Source organism: Manis javanica, chromosome X (assembly GCF_040802235.1).
Source record: "Manis javanica isolate MJ-LG chromosome X, MJ_LKY, whole genome shotgun sequence".
NCBI lineage: Eukaryota > Metazoa > Chordata > Mammalia > Pholidota > Manidae > Manis > Manis javanica.
The window spans coordinates 10,182,931-10,197,824 of record NC_133174.1 but is presented as its reverse complement, the minus strand read 5'-3'; the positions used below and the strand labels follow the sequence as shown (position 1 = coordinate 10,197,824).

At 37.6% G+C, this 14,894-nt stretch overlaps 1 long non-coding RNA gene across 1 annotated transcript in view; it reads right to left on the bottom strand.

Moving 5' to 3' along the window:
* Positions 1–722: 722 nt before the first annotated feature.
* Positions 723–14,894, bottom strand: part of LOC108395147 (uncharacterized) — a 113,576-nt gene continuing 99,404 nt past the window's right edge. The window contains exon 4 of the long non-coding RNA XR_001852617.3: positions 723–2,540. This is a non-coding gene — a long non-coding RNA (uncharacterized lncRNA). The remainder of the gene's footprint in view (positions 2,541–14,894) is intronic.

The following is a 14,894-nucleotide window of genomic DNA, read 5'->3' as shown; positions in this document are numbered from 1 at the left end:
GGCGGGAGCACAATGTCCAAAAAGCCTGCACATATGGGATTTCACCTTACTTTCCACTCAGATGGCAATAATTAGTCAAGTCGGTGAGGAGGCCAAAATCGAAAGTTCCCTCAGGGGGCCAGTGAGATTGATTGTCCAAGGGATACTGAGGCCCAGTCTCAGAGCAAAGAAAAACTAGCTTCCATTTGCGAACTTCCTGGGACAAATATAGAGTAGCCAAATTAGAAATGAGACACCACAGTGGGGTCTGAGCCTCTGCTTTCGAGGGCTGGTTCCCCATGTCTGCGCCACTTCCCAACTAATCCCACTGAGAGGAGTGCCCAGTGTCCCAAGTGCACCAAGTCATGGGAGACGTCCTGGGAGCCTGGGTGAGGGACATCTCCCACACCGCAGGGCCAGGGGTGGGCCGGATGCCCGCAGCGGATGGGCTGGATGCCCAAGGGGCTGGATGCTCCAACCTGGACGTAGCTACAATTTCAAACTGACCAAGTGAAAACAGGTTAGGAAGGGAAACAGACTGGGGGAAACTGAGGGACTCACTGGAAAATAGTCCACACAGCGGAGAGCAGGCTGAGGTCCTGGGTCAGGGAAGTACGGGGCAGGGTCACCAATGGCAGGTTGGGGCCCCGCGCTCACGCTCCTTCCCGGGTTTTGGCACCAAATGTAAGATAAATTCTAACTGAAATAAGCAGCAACGAGAGGCAACAAAGGGCCAGGCAGTTTATTTGAGCGCAATCCTGGGTGAGGTTCACCAGTCTGTAAATATTGGCTGGAGAAGTCATGCGCGACCAGACAGGCAGGGAGTTTTTAAAGAAGCTAGGGGGAGGCAGGGCTTAGATTTACAGCAGCGCAAGGATTGGCTAGCCTAAGGCACATTTTTCAGGTTGGGAGGGGGCAACAGCCGGGGACTTTGGCACATCATCAGTGTCCAACGTGTTCACCCCTCCCTCCAGTGCCTCCAACCTTACACATACTTTTAAGTTCTAAAGTTCTAAATCAAGATTTTGTAATTTTCATTTAAACATAGGATGATGTTGATTTTAAAATAATTATCCCTGAGGTTGTATTAAAATAATGCAGTTATAAGTAAAGACCATTACTTCTAATACCTCAATTGAAATGAAATGCAGACTTCTAGATTTTAATGCGTCATAAGCCACCAATTTCATAAAATTGCACCCACTTTCCAAAGCTTCTATCACCTCATGGAAGCAACCCTTTGGAAAGGAATGAGGTATTTTATTCTTTAATGTCTCCATTTAGCCAATTATAGGCAGGTTTTCATAGATAATTCCCTTAAAAATATTAAAAAAGCACTTTCTACTATGGTTCTAGTATGAATGGAAAACATTAAAGGCATTAATTTCATTGAATACAGGATAACTTCAGATTAGAAGATGACAATCAAAAAAAAGAAAACTATCATCATGTTAAGTGCAGCCTCAATCGCATTGAAACAGTTAAAGTTTTGACAAAAGAAATAACTTTTGTCTTTAGGAAAAGCTACATATAAAATGAAGGTAATTATTGTAGTGATGGGAGACAGTTTTACTTCAAATGAGACACACATACACTTATCAAGTTATATATATATTGAGATATTCATGCCAGAGTGGCTATTAAGGCCTCAATATTTATATACAGTAAGAGTGGACAAACCTCTAAATTTCACCAGTTTTCATAACTTTCAAGAGCTTAAACTTAAATCTAGAAAAGGTAGGAATTAAGGAAAAGTCAAAATGCTGATTTAAATAGGAAACGTCATTATGTAAGAGAGAGAAAATGGAAACAGGGATAAAATCCTAAGTTCTTTTATTTCCTAAAAATGTTGTTTCTATCCTTTCTAAACACTAGTTTGATATCTATATCTCATAATGTGATCACCAATCTCCAAAATGACCCCTGAGTAATCCCTGTCTCCCCTGGTTCATGCTCTTGTATGGTCTCCTCCCACAATGAATAGTATAATCCTGTATAATCAATAAGACATAACAGATATGATGGAATATGACATTGAAAGTCTGGGTCATAACAACATTGTGACTTCTGTCTTCCTTTCTCTTGGATCACTTACTCTCAGCAAAGCCAGATGCCAAGTTATTGTGGCACTCAAACAATAATCAGAGAGGCCCATGTGGCAAGGAACTGAGGCCTACTCCCAAAAGTCATATGAATGCATCTTCAAAGTGAATCCTCAATCCACAATGAAGCTCTCAGATGACTATTGTCCCAGCTGACAGCTTGACTGAACCTTATGAGAAGCCCTGAGCCAAAACTATACAGTTATGATTTCCTCAAGTTCTCTGGCCATAGTAACTATGAGATAAGAAGTGTTTGTTGTTTTAAGCCACTGAGTTTTGGAGTGATTTATTATGCATAATAGAAAACAAATAGAGAGGATTTCAGAATAGTTTAGGTCCATAAATATCATAGAAATCTCTTGTTAAAATCAATGGATGGATTGTTAACTTGATGGATGATGTTCTTTCTGTCCAAGAATCTCTGATGGTTGTCACATAGGGCTGTGGCTTGTGAAAGTCCTTTCAATAATAATCAAGAAAAAAAATTAAGATTATTTCATAACCTTTACAAAACATTCAAATTATTTTATTATTACAGATAACATGTTAGTGGGAGGTTTTCCATACAGCCAGGCTAGGCATTCCTGGCTCTAGAAAGATAAAATTGAAGAGGTTCATCTTCTGTTTATGCAAGAAATACCATTTTCTCAAAATTGTCTAGAAAAGACTTTGGTTACTTGGTTGTGGTGGCAGCAGCATTGTCATTAAAGATCTATTATTTTGGACTACCAACAATGTTTCATTTTCTCTGATTATCATGAATTAAATCAGAAGAGACTTACTAAAATTGTTAAATTCAAGCATAGACTATCCAACCCCTAATATAAGCATGGCTTTATGGCAAATAAAAAAGATTTAAATAAAAACACAATCTCAATGACTAGGTGGCATACAGGGGAGTTTTAGGGAAATGAAACTATTCTGTGTGATACTGTAATGGTTGATACTTGTTATTTTTTTAAAACCCATCAAATGTACAACACCAAGAGTGACCCTAATGTAAACTGTGGACTTTGGGTGATGATGACATGTCAGTGTTGGTTCACTGACTGTAACAAATGTGCCACTCTGGTGAGGGATGTTGATGGTGCAGGAGACTGTGGGAAGGAAGGGGGGAGGTATATGGCAACTCAATGTTCTTTATGTTCAATTTTGCTATTGAACTTATTACAACTGCTCTAAAAAATGAAGTCTATTTATTAATAAGAGGAGAAAAACAGTTTCTGCCATCCAAGAACTTTAATTATTTGTTCAGCAACAGTCACTCAGGCTTTCTTTTTCTATCCATTTATGGTCCACTGTTCTATGTCTTTATGCTTTATATGCATCTCTTATAAACAGCACAAGGTTGAATTTTGAATTTTATCCAGTCTAAGAAGCTCTTTCTTTAATGAGGAATGCTGAACAATTTATATTTATTGTTACTACAGATATATGTGGATTTCTTTCATTATTTTGAGTGTTCTACCTACCTAGATTTTTCTATCCTTCTTTTTTCCTCTTTTTCTATTTCCCATTTATTTGGAAGATACACATCTTATTTCTATTATTTTAGTAGAAAGACTTAATATACTACCTTGACTTTAATACTTTGAGTGTAATCACATATTTAAACTCCTCTTGACAATTCAAACCATTTAAAACCCTTTATCTCCATACAGACACATCTACAATGTTCCATGATAGGTCATATAATATATAATTCCACTTTACTTTGAACCCTATGCTCCCCTTCAATAGTCATTATTGCTCTTATTACTGTGGATTTTTTAAAAAAACAATCATTGTGATTTAAAATTACCAACATGTATGGCAATTTCTTTACTCAACATAACTTCTTAGATACTGATTCTTCTTTCTGGGTTTGATTTCCTTCTTATAGAAGCAATATTCTAACATTCCTTTATATTAAGGGTTTGTGAATGGTCAACTCTCTCAGACTTAATTGGGAAAAATATTTCACCTTTAGTCTGAATAGATAGTAATATGACTTTTAAAAAAATGTTGCTGTTAGTCATTTGATTGTTTTTCCCAAGTATATTCCCCCTCATTCTTTTAGTTTTCTTCTTTCAAAACTCGTATTAGCATATATTGAGCATTCTTATTCTACCCTTCATATCTGTTTAACCTCTGCTTCACAATTTTTCTTCTTTTCATCAGTGTGAGCTGAATCCCTGGTAAATACTTACACCTATACTCCAATTCCCTAACTATTTCTTTAGTGATGTCTTATCAGTGGCTCAGCTACAAATAGCATTTATACAGTCAAATTACTGAGCTACCTAAAATCATAATGAAACAATTCTGGGAAAATGGGTGTATAGGAAATGTTCATGTGTGTGGTGGGGGTGAAGAGATCTGTAAGAGCTAAGTCCTGATCTAGGATAAAGGAAAATAAGTAAATAATTCCTACAAATTAAAAAAATAATCATAAAGTAGCACTATAAGCATATTACTTAAAGCTATAGAGATAAATTCCAAAAAACCTGAAAATTAGTAAGTTGCAAATGTTGCCTCTAAAGAAGAAAAAGGGGAGATGTGGGGGTTGGGGAGAGGGAACTGATATAGAATCAAAGTAAGTCTTGGGAAGTACCTGATGCTTTAAATTACACACAGGAATAACCAATAAAAAGGAAAAACTAAGTTTGTTTTAAAAGGTGGCTGAGTGGATTGAAAAATGTTGAGAGGAGTTGTGCAGATTTAAAAATCAAATATGAGGAATGAATAAGCGAACACAGCAGGGGATGTATAGGAAATCTCTGCCTTCCACTCAGTTTTTCTGTGAAGCTAAAACTCCTCTAAAAAATAAAGTCTATTTTTTAAAAAATCAAGTAAGAATTAGCACATTACTGCAAATGTGATCTGAAAGTATAATAGCAAGGTAAAATGACAACCTCTCGGTACTTGCACTCAATTCTAAATTTTTGCTATGAATCTTTTACCATTAATTTGCTGTGTTGAAGTTTGTAAAAATAAACCTCTAACCGACATTTGTTTCTATATCTCATGATGTAATTTATGAAGTTTGCAAAATATAGAAGTACCAGTGGGAAAACTCGTGTTAATAAAATGGCTTGATCTTTTTCTTTTTTAACTGCTGTATTTGGAAACTGATTATTTTTTTAATGATTTTTTGCTCTTTAGAAAATAACATTTTTCAAATTACAGCAGTAAATAATTAATTTTACTGGCGACTCAACAAATTTGGAGATACCTGTCCCCCATTAAACTATTCTGTCTACCTGCCTGGTTAAGAAGACAATGTTTTACCAAAGTGGCAGAAGCGGCTAATGGGGAAACAAAAAGGTGGTGAACTCTGATTAAGCACGCGTTACAGTTTTTCTAATGACTAGACAGAGGTTTGCCAATGGAAAGCTGGTTCAGCTATAAGATAAATAAATTCTGGAGATCCTATATATATACAGCATGGCGATTATAGTTAACAATACTTTATTATATACTTGAAAGTAGCTGAGCGCAGATCTTAAATGTTCTCATACACGCACAAAAATGGTAACTGTGAGGTGATGGAGGTGTCAGCTAACCTCATTTCACAACAGATACATATATCAAATCATCACACTGTACACCTTAAAGTAACACAAGGTTTTTTTGTCAGTTTTATAGCCATAAAGCTAGAAAAAATAAAATGCAAGTTTGACCCCCAAAAGAAAGTTGTATATCCTGGAAGGAAAAAAAAGAAGTGAAAGGATTCAAACCAGTGCTGTTCAAAAGGAATATAACATGAACCAGAGGTGTATTTTTAATTTTTGCAGTAGCCACATTAAAAAGTAAGAAGCAGGTGAAATTCATTTTAACAAGATATTTGAATCAATGCAATATATCCTAAATAGTATCCTTTCAACATGTAATCAACATAAAAATATTGAGAGATTTTACATTCCTTTCTAATTCTTCAAAATCTGGTGTATAATTTACACCTATGGCACATTTCAATTTGCAGTAGCCACATTTCAAGTGCTCAAAAGCCATACATTTCTAGTATCTACTATATTTGATAGAAATATAGATATCAAATAGGTACCTCTAAGTACTTATATTGATAGATACAAACTATCACTTTTTAGGTCCAGACAAGACCTCAAAATTTCAGAAAGAGAATTTACTGTGAAAAATGTCAGAAAATCAGGAAAGACTGATCAGAAGTGCCTACATTATCATCTCAGACAAGAGGGATTCCCTTTTTATGTCCCAAACTCCCCTTGATCAGATTGACGAAGAGCAGGGATCAGCAAATGTTTTTAGGAAGGGCCAGATAGCATATATTTTAGCCTTGCTGGCCATGCAGTCTCTATCGCAACTACTCACCTCTTCTGTTGCAGTAGGAAAGCAGCCATAGAAGATTAAACAAAAGGGCATGGTTATACTCTAATAAAACTTTATTTATGAGCATTGAAGTTTGAATTTCATATAATTTTCACATGTCATGAAAACTTTTTGCAAACATGTAAAAATGTAAAAACCATCCTTAGCTTATGAACCCTACCAAAAGATTTGGCCCATTGGCTATCATTTGGCAACCTCTGACCTAGATGATGGGGATTAAGAAAGGCAGTGCTAAGAGGTTGTTTTAATTACAGACATTTGTTGAAGACAAAAAACAAGAATTTTGGAAGCTAGAGAAAGAGAATGTGAAAAGAACAAGGGACTTAGTATTCACCCAGCCATGTCTACCTCGACTCTAGTTCAGACATAACTTTTTGTGCTCTGGTCGTCATATCATTGATCTTCTCTGGTCTGCAATCTCTTCCTGCCAATGAAATGATTACCATGGCAAACCCAACGAGTCCAACAGTAGCCCATATGCTCATACTGCATTCAATCAAAAGTGGTAATATTTTTAACAGAGCCTGGGAAAATACACCATTTAAAATACAAGAGGAAAGTCTTTGTTGAGAAATAAATAGGATTGCAGAGACTTATAAATAGTTTTAACCATGCTATACTAATCTGGAAATAATACTTACTACAAGTAAGTGAATTATCATTGTTACCTATGCATATGCATTAAAATAAAGGACATTGTATGTGACAACCCTGGAGCCAAATTCTAATTATTATTTACATTTTAAAGAAATAATAGATGCATACCCTAAAATATTCAAATTTTCAGGCTCTCTATTATAATAAGCCCAAATATGTGTAGTTGTGCAGTATTTCACATTATTTCTTATTTTGCCTTATTTTACAAATCTTCCATTAAATCTCAAGAAAGCAAATTCAGCCAAAGCCTTAACTTAATGTAAAATAACTGCCTGGACATAAAATCAGAATTATGAATTAGATTTCAGAATTAAAGGGTAAATGGAAAGACAATTTGTTGATCCTATTTCCCAATTAAACATTAAGATGATTTTTCTATAATGACCTACCCCAAGAATTTCAAGGGGGAAAAAAAAAGCAACAAAGTTAGGTACAAGTTGCAAGTTGAAGGATAGTACAGATTGGCCTCTCCCAAACTATTCTCACCTCTGTTCCTTTTCCCTTGACTTTCTCTATCATAAAGACGACAAAGCTAAAATTGATTTAACTTCCAATGTTGTTAGAGTTGGCCATTTGTCATGGTCTGGCCATGAGATAAAAGCAGAAATCCCTGAGCAGAGTTACTTTACCTGAATATATAAAACAGGAGAGACACTTTGTCCTTCCTGCTTCCTGCTTGCTGGCATGTAAAAGTAATGCCTGGAGGCACAGCAGTCATCTTGCAAAGCCACTTGCCAGGAGTGGCAGAATAGGAAGATAGAAAGAGCCGGGATCCCTGGACATCATCCTTGAGCCCTCCCTGGGTAACAGCCTGGACTGCCTTGGTATTTCTTATTTTGTGAGAATAATAAAATTTTTTCTTACTTACACAGCTGGTGTTCAGTAGGTTTTCCAGGTTTTGGCAGGGGGTGGAGGTGTAGTTAATTGTATTTGTAACTGATAAAAAGTACAAGGCAGGATTTACTTACCATCTATTACATATCAGTGGTTCTCAAACTAATACACAGATCAGAATCAGAAGAATAAGAAGACTTACTAAAATTCAGATTGCTGGGCTCCAGCCCCAGAGTTTCTGATGCAGTAGGCCTTGGACTGCTCACAGGAAATTGCATTTCTCACAAGTGCCCTGGTGATGCAGCTCCTGCTGCATCAGGGACCACAGTTAAAGAACCACTGGATTATTGAATAGTATTTCTACACATTAACAACACACCACATAGTATAGCATGGCATAGGACACCACAGCACACCACACCACAGCACTGCATCACGTCACATCACGTCACGTCCTTCATTCCAAGCTCCTATTTCCCCATTACTTTGCCTTTTTCTTTTGGTATCATTAATCTACAATTACATGAGGGACATTATGTTTATTGGCCTCCCCCTTTCACCAAGTCTCCCCCACATACCCCATTAGTCACTGTCCAGCAGCATAGTGAGATGCTGTAAAATCACTACTTGTCTTCTGTGTGTTGCACAGCCCTGCCCGTGCTGCCTACCCACATTATACATGTAATTGTAAGGACCCCTTTCTTCTTCCCCCCCTTCTCCCTCCTTTCCCATCCATCCTCCCCATTCCCTTTTCCTTTGGTAACTGTTAGTCCTTTCTTGGGTTCTGTGATTCTGCTGCTGTTTTGTTACTTCAGTTTCTCCTTTGTTCTTATACTCCACAGATGAGGGAAATCATTTGGTACTTGTCTTTCTCTGCCTGGCTTATTTCACTGAGCATAATACCCTCTAGCTCCATCCATGTTGTTGCAAATGATAGGATTTGTTTTCTTCTTATGGCTGAATAATATCCCATTGTGTATATGTACCACATCTTCTTTATCCATTCATCTACTGATGGACACTTGGGTTGCTTCCATTTCATGGCTATTGTAAATAGTGCAGCGATAAACATAGGGGTGCATCTGTCTTTTTCAAATTGGGCTGCTGCATTCTTAGGGTAAATTCCTACACGTGGGATTCCTAGGTCAAACGGTATTTCTATTTTGAGCTTTTTGAGGAACCTCCATACTGCTTTCCACAATGGTTGAACTAATTTACATTCCCACCAGCAGTGTAGGAGGGTTCCCCTTTCTCTACAACCTTTCCAACATTTGTTGTTGTTTGTCTTTTGGATGGTGGTCATACTTACTGGTGTGAGGTGATGTCTCATTGTGGTTTTAATTTGCATTTCTCTGATGACCAGGGATGTGGAGCATCTTTTCATGTGTCTGTTGGCCATATGAATTTCTTCTTTGGAGAACTGTCTGTTCAGCTTCTCTGCCCATTTTTTAATTGGATTGTTCACTTTTTGTTTGTTGAGGTGCGTGAGCTCTTTATATATTTTGGATGTCACCCCTTTATCAGATCTGTCATTTATGAGTATATTCTCCCATACTGTAGGATACCTTTTTGTTCTATTGATGGTGTCCTTTGCTGTACAGAAGCATTTCAGCTTGATATAGTCCCACTTGTTCATTTTTGCTTTTGTTTCCCTTGTCCGGGGAGATATGTTCATGAAGAAGTTCCACATGTCTATGTCCAAGAGATTTTTGCCTATGTGTTTTTCTAAGATTTTATGGTTTCATGGCTTACATTCAGGTCTTTAATTGATTTCGAATTTACTTTTGTGTATGGGGTTAGACAATGATCCAGTTTCATTCTCTTGCATGTAGCTGTCCAGTTTTGCCAACACCAGCTGTTGAAGAGGCTGTCATTTCTTCAGTATTCCCTGTTCTTCTATTTTTCGGAAAACTTTAAGGAGAATGGGTATTATGTCTTCTCTGTATGTCTGATAAAACTCCTCGTATGTCCATGGCTACTTTATCATATACTAATTGATCATATATGTTTGGGTTATTGTTTGGAGACTCTATTCTCTTCCACTGGTCTGTGGGTCTGTTCTTGTGCCAGTACCAAATTGTCTTGATTACTGTGGCTTTGTAGTAGAGCTTGTAGTTGGGGAGTGAGATCCCTCCCACTTTATTCTTCCTTCTCAGGATTGCTTTGGCTATTCAGGGTCTTTGGTGGTTCCATATGAATTTTTGAGCTATTTGTTCCAGTTTGTTGAAGAATGCTGTTGGTAATTTGATAGGGATTACATTAAATCTGTTGATTGCTTTGAGCGGGATGGCCATTTTGACAATATTAATTTTTCCTAGCCAAGAGCATGGGATAAGTTTCCATTTGTTGGTGTCCTCTTTAATTTCTCTTAAGAATGTCTTGTAGTTTTCAGGGTATAGGTCTTTCACTTCCTTGGTTAGGTTTATTCCTAGGTATTTTATTCTTTTTGATGCAATTGTGAATGGAATTGTTTTCCTGGTTTCTCTTTCTATTATTTCATTGTTAGTGTATGGGAAAGCCTCAGAGTTCTATGTATTAATTATGTATCCTGCAACTTTGTTGTATTCAAATATCAGTTCTAGTAGTTTTGGAGTGGAGTCTTCAGGGTTTTTTATGTACAATATCATTTCATCTGCAAATAGTGACATTTTGACTTCTTCTTTACCCATCTGGATTCCTTGTAATTCTTTGTTTTGTCTAATTGCCATGGCTAGGACCTCCAGTCCTATGTTGAATAACAGTGGGGAGAGTGGGCATCCCTGTCTTGTTCCCAATCTTAGAGGAAATGCTTTCAGCTCCTCGCTGTTCAGTATGATGTTGGCTGTGGGTTTTTCATATATGGCCTTTATTATGTTGAGGTACTTGCCCTCTATACCCATTTTGCTGAGAGTTTTTATCATGAATGGATGTTGAATTTTGTTGAATGCTTTTTCAGCATCTATGGAGATGATCATATGATTTTTGTCCTTCTTTTTGTTGATGTGGTGGATGATGTTGATGGATTTTCTAATGTTGTACCATACTTGCATCCCTGAGATGAATTCCATTTGATCATGGTGCATGATCCTCTTGAAGTATTTTTGAATTCAGTTTGCTAATATTTTGTTGAGTATTTTGCATCTATGTTCATCAGGGATATTGGTCTGTAACTTTCTTTGTTGGTGGGGTCTTTGCCTGGTTTTGGTATTAGGGTGATGCTGGCTTCATAGAATGAGTCTGGAAGTATTCCCTCTTCTTCTATTTTTTGGAAAACTTTAAGGAGAATGGGTATTATGTCTTCTCTGTGTGTCTGATAAAACTCCACAGTAAATCCATCTGGCCTGGGAGTTTCACTCTTGGGTAGTTTTTTGATTACTGATTCAATTTCTTTGCTCGTAATTGCTCTGTTTAGATTTTGTGTTTCTTCCTTGCTCAGTCTTGGAAAGTTATATTTTTCTAGGAAGTTGTCCATTTCTTCTAGGTGTTCCAGCTTGTTAGCATATAGGTTTTCATAGTATTCTCTAATAGTTCTTTGTATTTCTATGGAGTCCATCGTGATTTTTCCTTTCTTGTTTCTGATTCTGTTGATGTGTGTTGATTCTCTTTTTCGCTTAATATGTCTGGTGACAGGCTTATCTATTTTGTTTGTTTTCTCAAAGAACCACCTCTTGGTTTCATTGATTTTTTCTATTGTTTTATTCTTCTCAATTGTATTTATTTCTTCTCTGATCTTTATTATGTCCCTCCTTCTGCTGCCTTTAGGCCTCATTTGTTCTTCTTTTTCCAGTTTCGATAATTGTGACGTTAGACTATTCATTTGGGATTGTTCTTCCTTCTTTAAATATGCCTGGATTACTATATAATTTCCTCTCAAGACTGCTTTCGCTGTGTCCCACAGAAGTAGGGGCTTTGTGTTGTTGTTGTCAGTTGTCATTTGTTTCCATATATTGCTTGATCTCTATTTTGATTTGGTCATTGATCCATTGATTATTTAGGAGCATGTTGTTAAGCCTCCATGTGTTTGTGAGCCTTTTTGCTTTCTTTGTACAATTTATTTCTAGTTTTATACCTTTGTGGTCTGAGAAGTTGGTTGGTAGAATTTCAATCTTTTTGAATTTACTGAGGCTCTTTTTGTGGCCTAGTATGTGGTATGTTCTGGAGAATGTTCCATGTGCACTTGAGAAGAATGTGTATCCTGTTGCTTTTGGGTATAGAGTTCTGTAAATGTCTATTAGGTCCATCTGTTCTAGGGTGTTGTTCAGTGCCTCTGTGTCCTTACTTATTTTCTGTCTGGTGGATCTATCCTTTGCATTGAGTGGCGTGTTGAAGTCTCCTAAAATGAATGCATTGCATTCTATTTGCTCCTTTAATTCTGTTTGTACTTGCTTCACATATGTTGGTGCTCCTGTGTCGGGTGCATATATATTTATAATGGTTATATCATCTTGTTGGACTGAGCCCTTTATCATTATGTAATGTCCTTCTTTATCTCTTGTGACTTTCATTGTTTTGAAGTCTATTTTGTCTGATACTAGTTCTGCAACACCTGCTTTTTACTCCTTGTTGTTTGCATGAAATATCTTTTTCCATCCCTTGACTTTTGGTCTGTGCATGCCTTTGGGTTTGAGATGAGTCTCTTGTAAGCAGCATATAGATGGGTCTTGCTTTTTTATCTATTCTATTACTCTGTGTCTTTTGATTGGTGCATTCAGTCCATTTACATTTAGGGTGATTATTGAAAGATATGTACTTATTGCCATTGCAAGCTTTAGGTTCGTGGTTACCAAAAGTTCAAGGTTAGCTTCTTTACTACCTCATTGTCTAACTTAACTTGCTTATTGAGCTATTATAAACAGAGTCTGAGGATTCTTTATTTCTCTCTGTTCTTATTGCTCGTCCTCCATTCTTTATATTTTAGGGGTTTTTTTTGTGTGTGTGCTCTTTTGTGTTTCCTTTGACTGCTTTTGTGGGTAGCTGATTTTATTTTTTGCCTTTAGTTAGTATTTAATTGTTCTGCTTTCTTTGCTGTGATTTTTTTTTCCTCTGGTGACATCTGTTTAGCCTTATGAGTGCTTCCATCTAGAGCAGTCCCTCTAAGATACCCTGTAGAGGTGGTTTGTGGGAGGCAAATTCCCTCAACTTTTGCTTGTCTGGGAATTGTTTAATCCCTCCTTACTATTTAAATGATAATCGTGCTGGATACAGTATCCTTGGTTCAAGGCCCTTCTGTTTCATTGCATTAAATATATCATGCCATTCTCTTCTGGCCTGTAAGGTTTCTGTAGAGAAGTCTGATGATAACCTGATGGGTTTTCCTTTGTAGGTGACCTTTTTTCTCTCTCTGGCTGCCTCTAATACTCTGTCCTTGTCTTTCATCTTTGCCATTTTAATTATTATATGTCTTGGTGTTGTCCTCCTTGGGTCCCTTGTGTTGGTAGTTCTGTGTGCTTCCGTGGTCTGAGAGGCCATTTCCTCCCCCAGTTTGGGGAAGTTTTCAGCAATTATTTCTTCAAAGACACTTTCTATCACTTTTTCTCTCTTCTTCTTCTTCTGGCACCCCTATAATATGGATATTGTTCCATTTCCATTCGTCACACAGTTCTCTTAATATTCTTTCATTCCTTGAGATCCTTTTATCTCTCTCTGCATCAGCTTCCCTGCGTTCCTGTTCTCTGATTTCTATTCCATCAATGGCCTCTTGCATCTCATCCATTCTGCTTTTAAGTCCTTCCAGAGATTGTTTTATTTCTGTATTCTCCCTCCTTAGCTCTTGCCTATTTCTCTGCAAGTCCATCAGCATGGTTATGACCTTTGTTTTGAATTCTTTTTCAGGAAGATTGGTTAGGTCTATCTCCCCAGGTTCCCTCTCAGGGGAGGATGTCTGTTTGATTCTGGTCTGAATCCAATTCTTCTGCCTTTTCATGGCTATGGGAAGATGGTGCGTGTATCATCTGGGAGAACAAAATCCCTTCCTGCTTGCTCCTTGCGTTCCTCTCCTGGGAGACTGGTGACCCTTAGCAGCTTTTGTTGCATGCAGACTGAATCTCTGATTCTTGCCGGGTTTGCTGTGGAAATAGCTCTGCGGTTGCCCCTTTGTGAGGCACTGGATTCTTGCAGATGTAGATGTAGCCTGGCTGTTGTCCTGTATCTTCTAGTCTCTCTTTTAGGAATAGTTGTGTTTATTTTCAAAAATATATATGTTTTTGGTAGGAGATTTCTGTCGTCCTACTCACGCTGCCATCTTGGCTCCTCCCCCCATTCCTTTGCCTTTTAAAAAGTAAATTTCTGCCCGATCTCCAAACCAAATACTCCTGATTAATCTGTACTCTAAGTGTAAAAGAAGTCACAAAAGATCAGCAAATATTATAGTTCTGCTCCTGTCTGAAGCTAGAAGATAGGAAAAGAGCTGTCTAGCACTTGCCAGGCTAGACTATCTGCCATGTCATTTCCTGGCACATAATTATGCTTCTTGCTGACAACTCTTCTGCTTTATGTCCTTCTGTAAATTGTAAATGACAGTTTGGAAGCTGTTGGCTGAAAGTTCTGAAAAGGAAATCTTTGCAAGGAGAGGCAAGGATAAAATCATGGTCAGTTTAGACTAGTTGCTGATAAGCTGGCCCTGAGCAGCATCCTCGAGTTAGCATGCTGCACAAGAAATGGAATTTCCTGTCCCTTCCTTTTCCCCATCTTCACTCCTACTACCTTGAGTCTCAGCATGTGATCTACTCAAAAGTACAAATTTCATTGGAATGAGTGCTTGGAAGCCTTTTGCTGCCTGCTAGAATAACATACAGTTGAATTTGCACTTAGGGTGGAGAGACAAGTTTCTACCATGGTCACACTTGGCCCTACACCAACAGCCTGTTCCCCTTCCCATAATGACAAGCTTCAAAAGCCCATCAAAAAGAGCCATTCTTTCAGAAAATCAATTCAACCATTTTCCAGGTCTACTATTTGGTCTGCTTTGGCTCCCCTCCCAGGAACTGGTCAAATAAT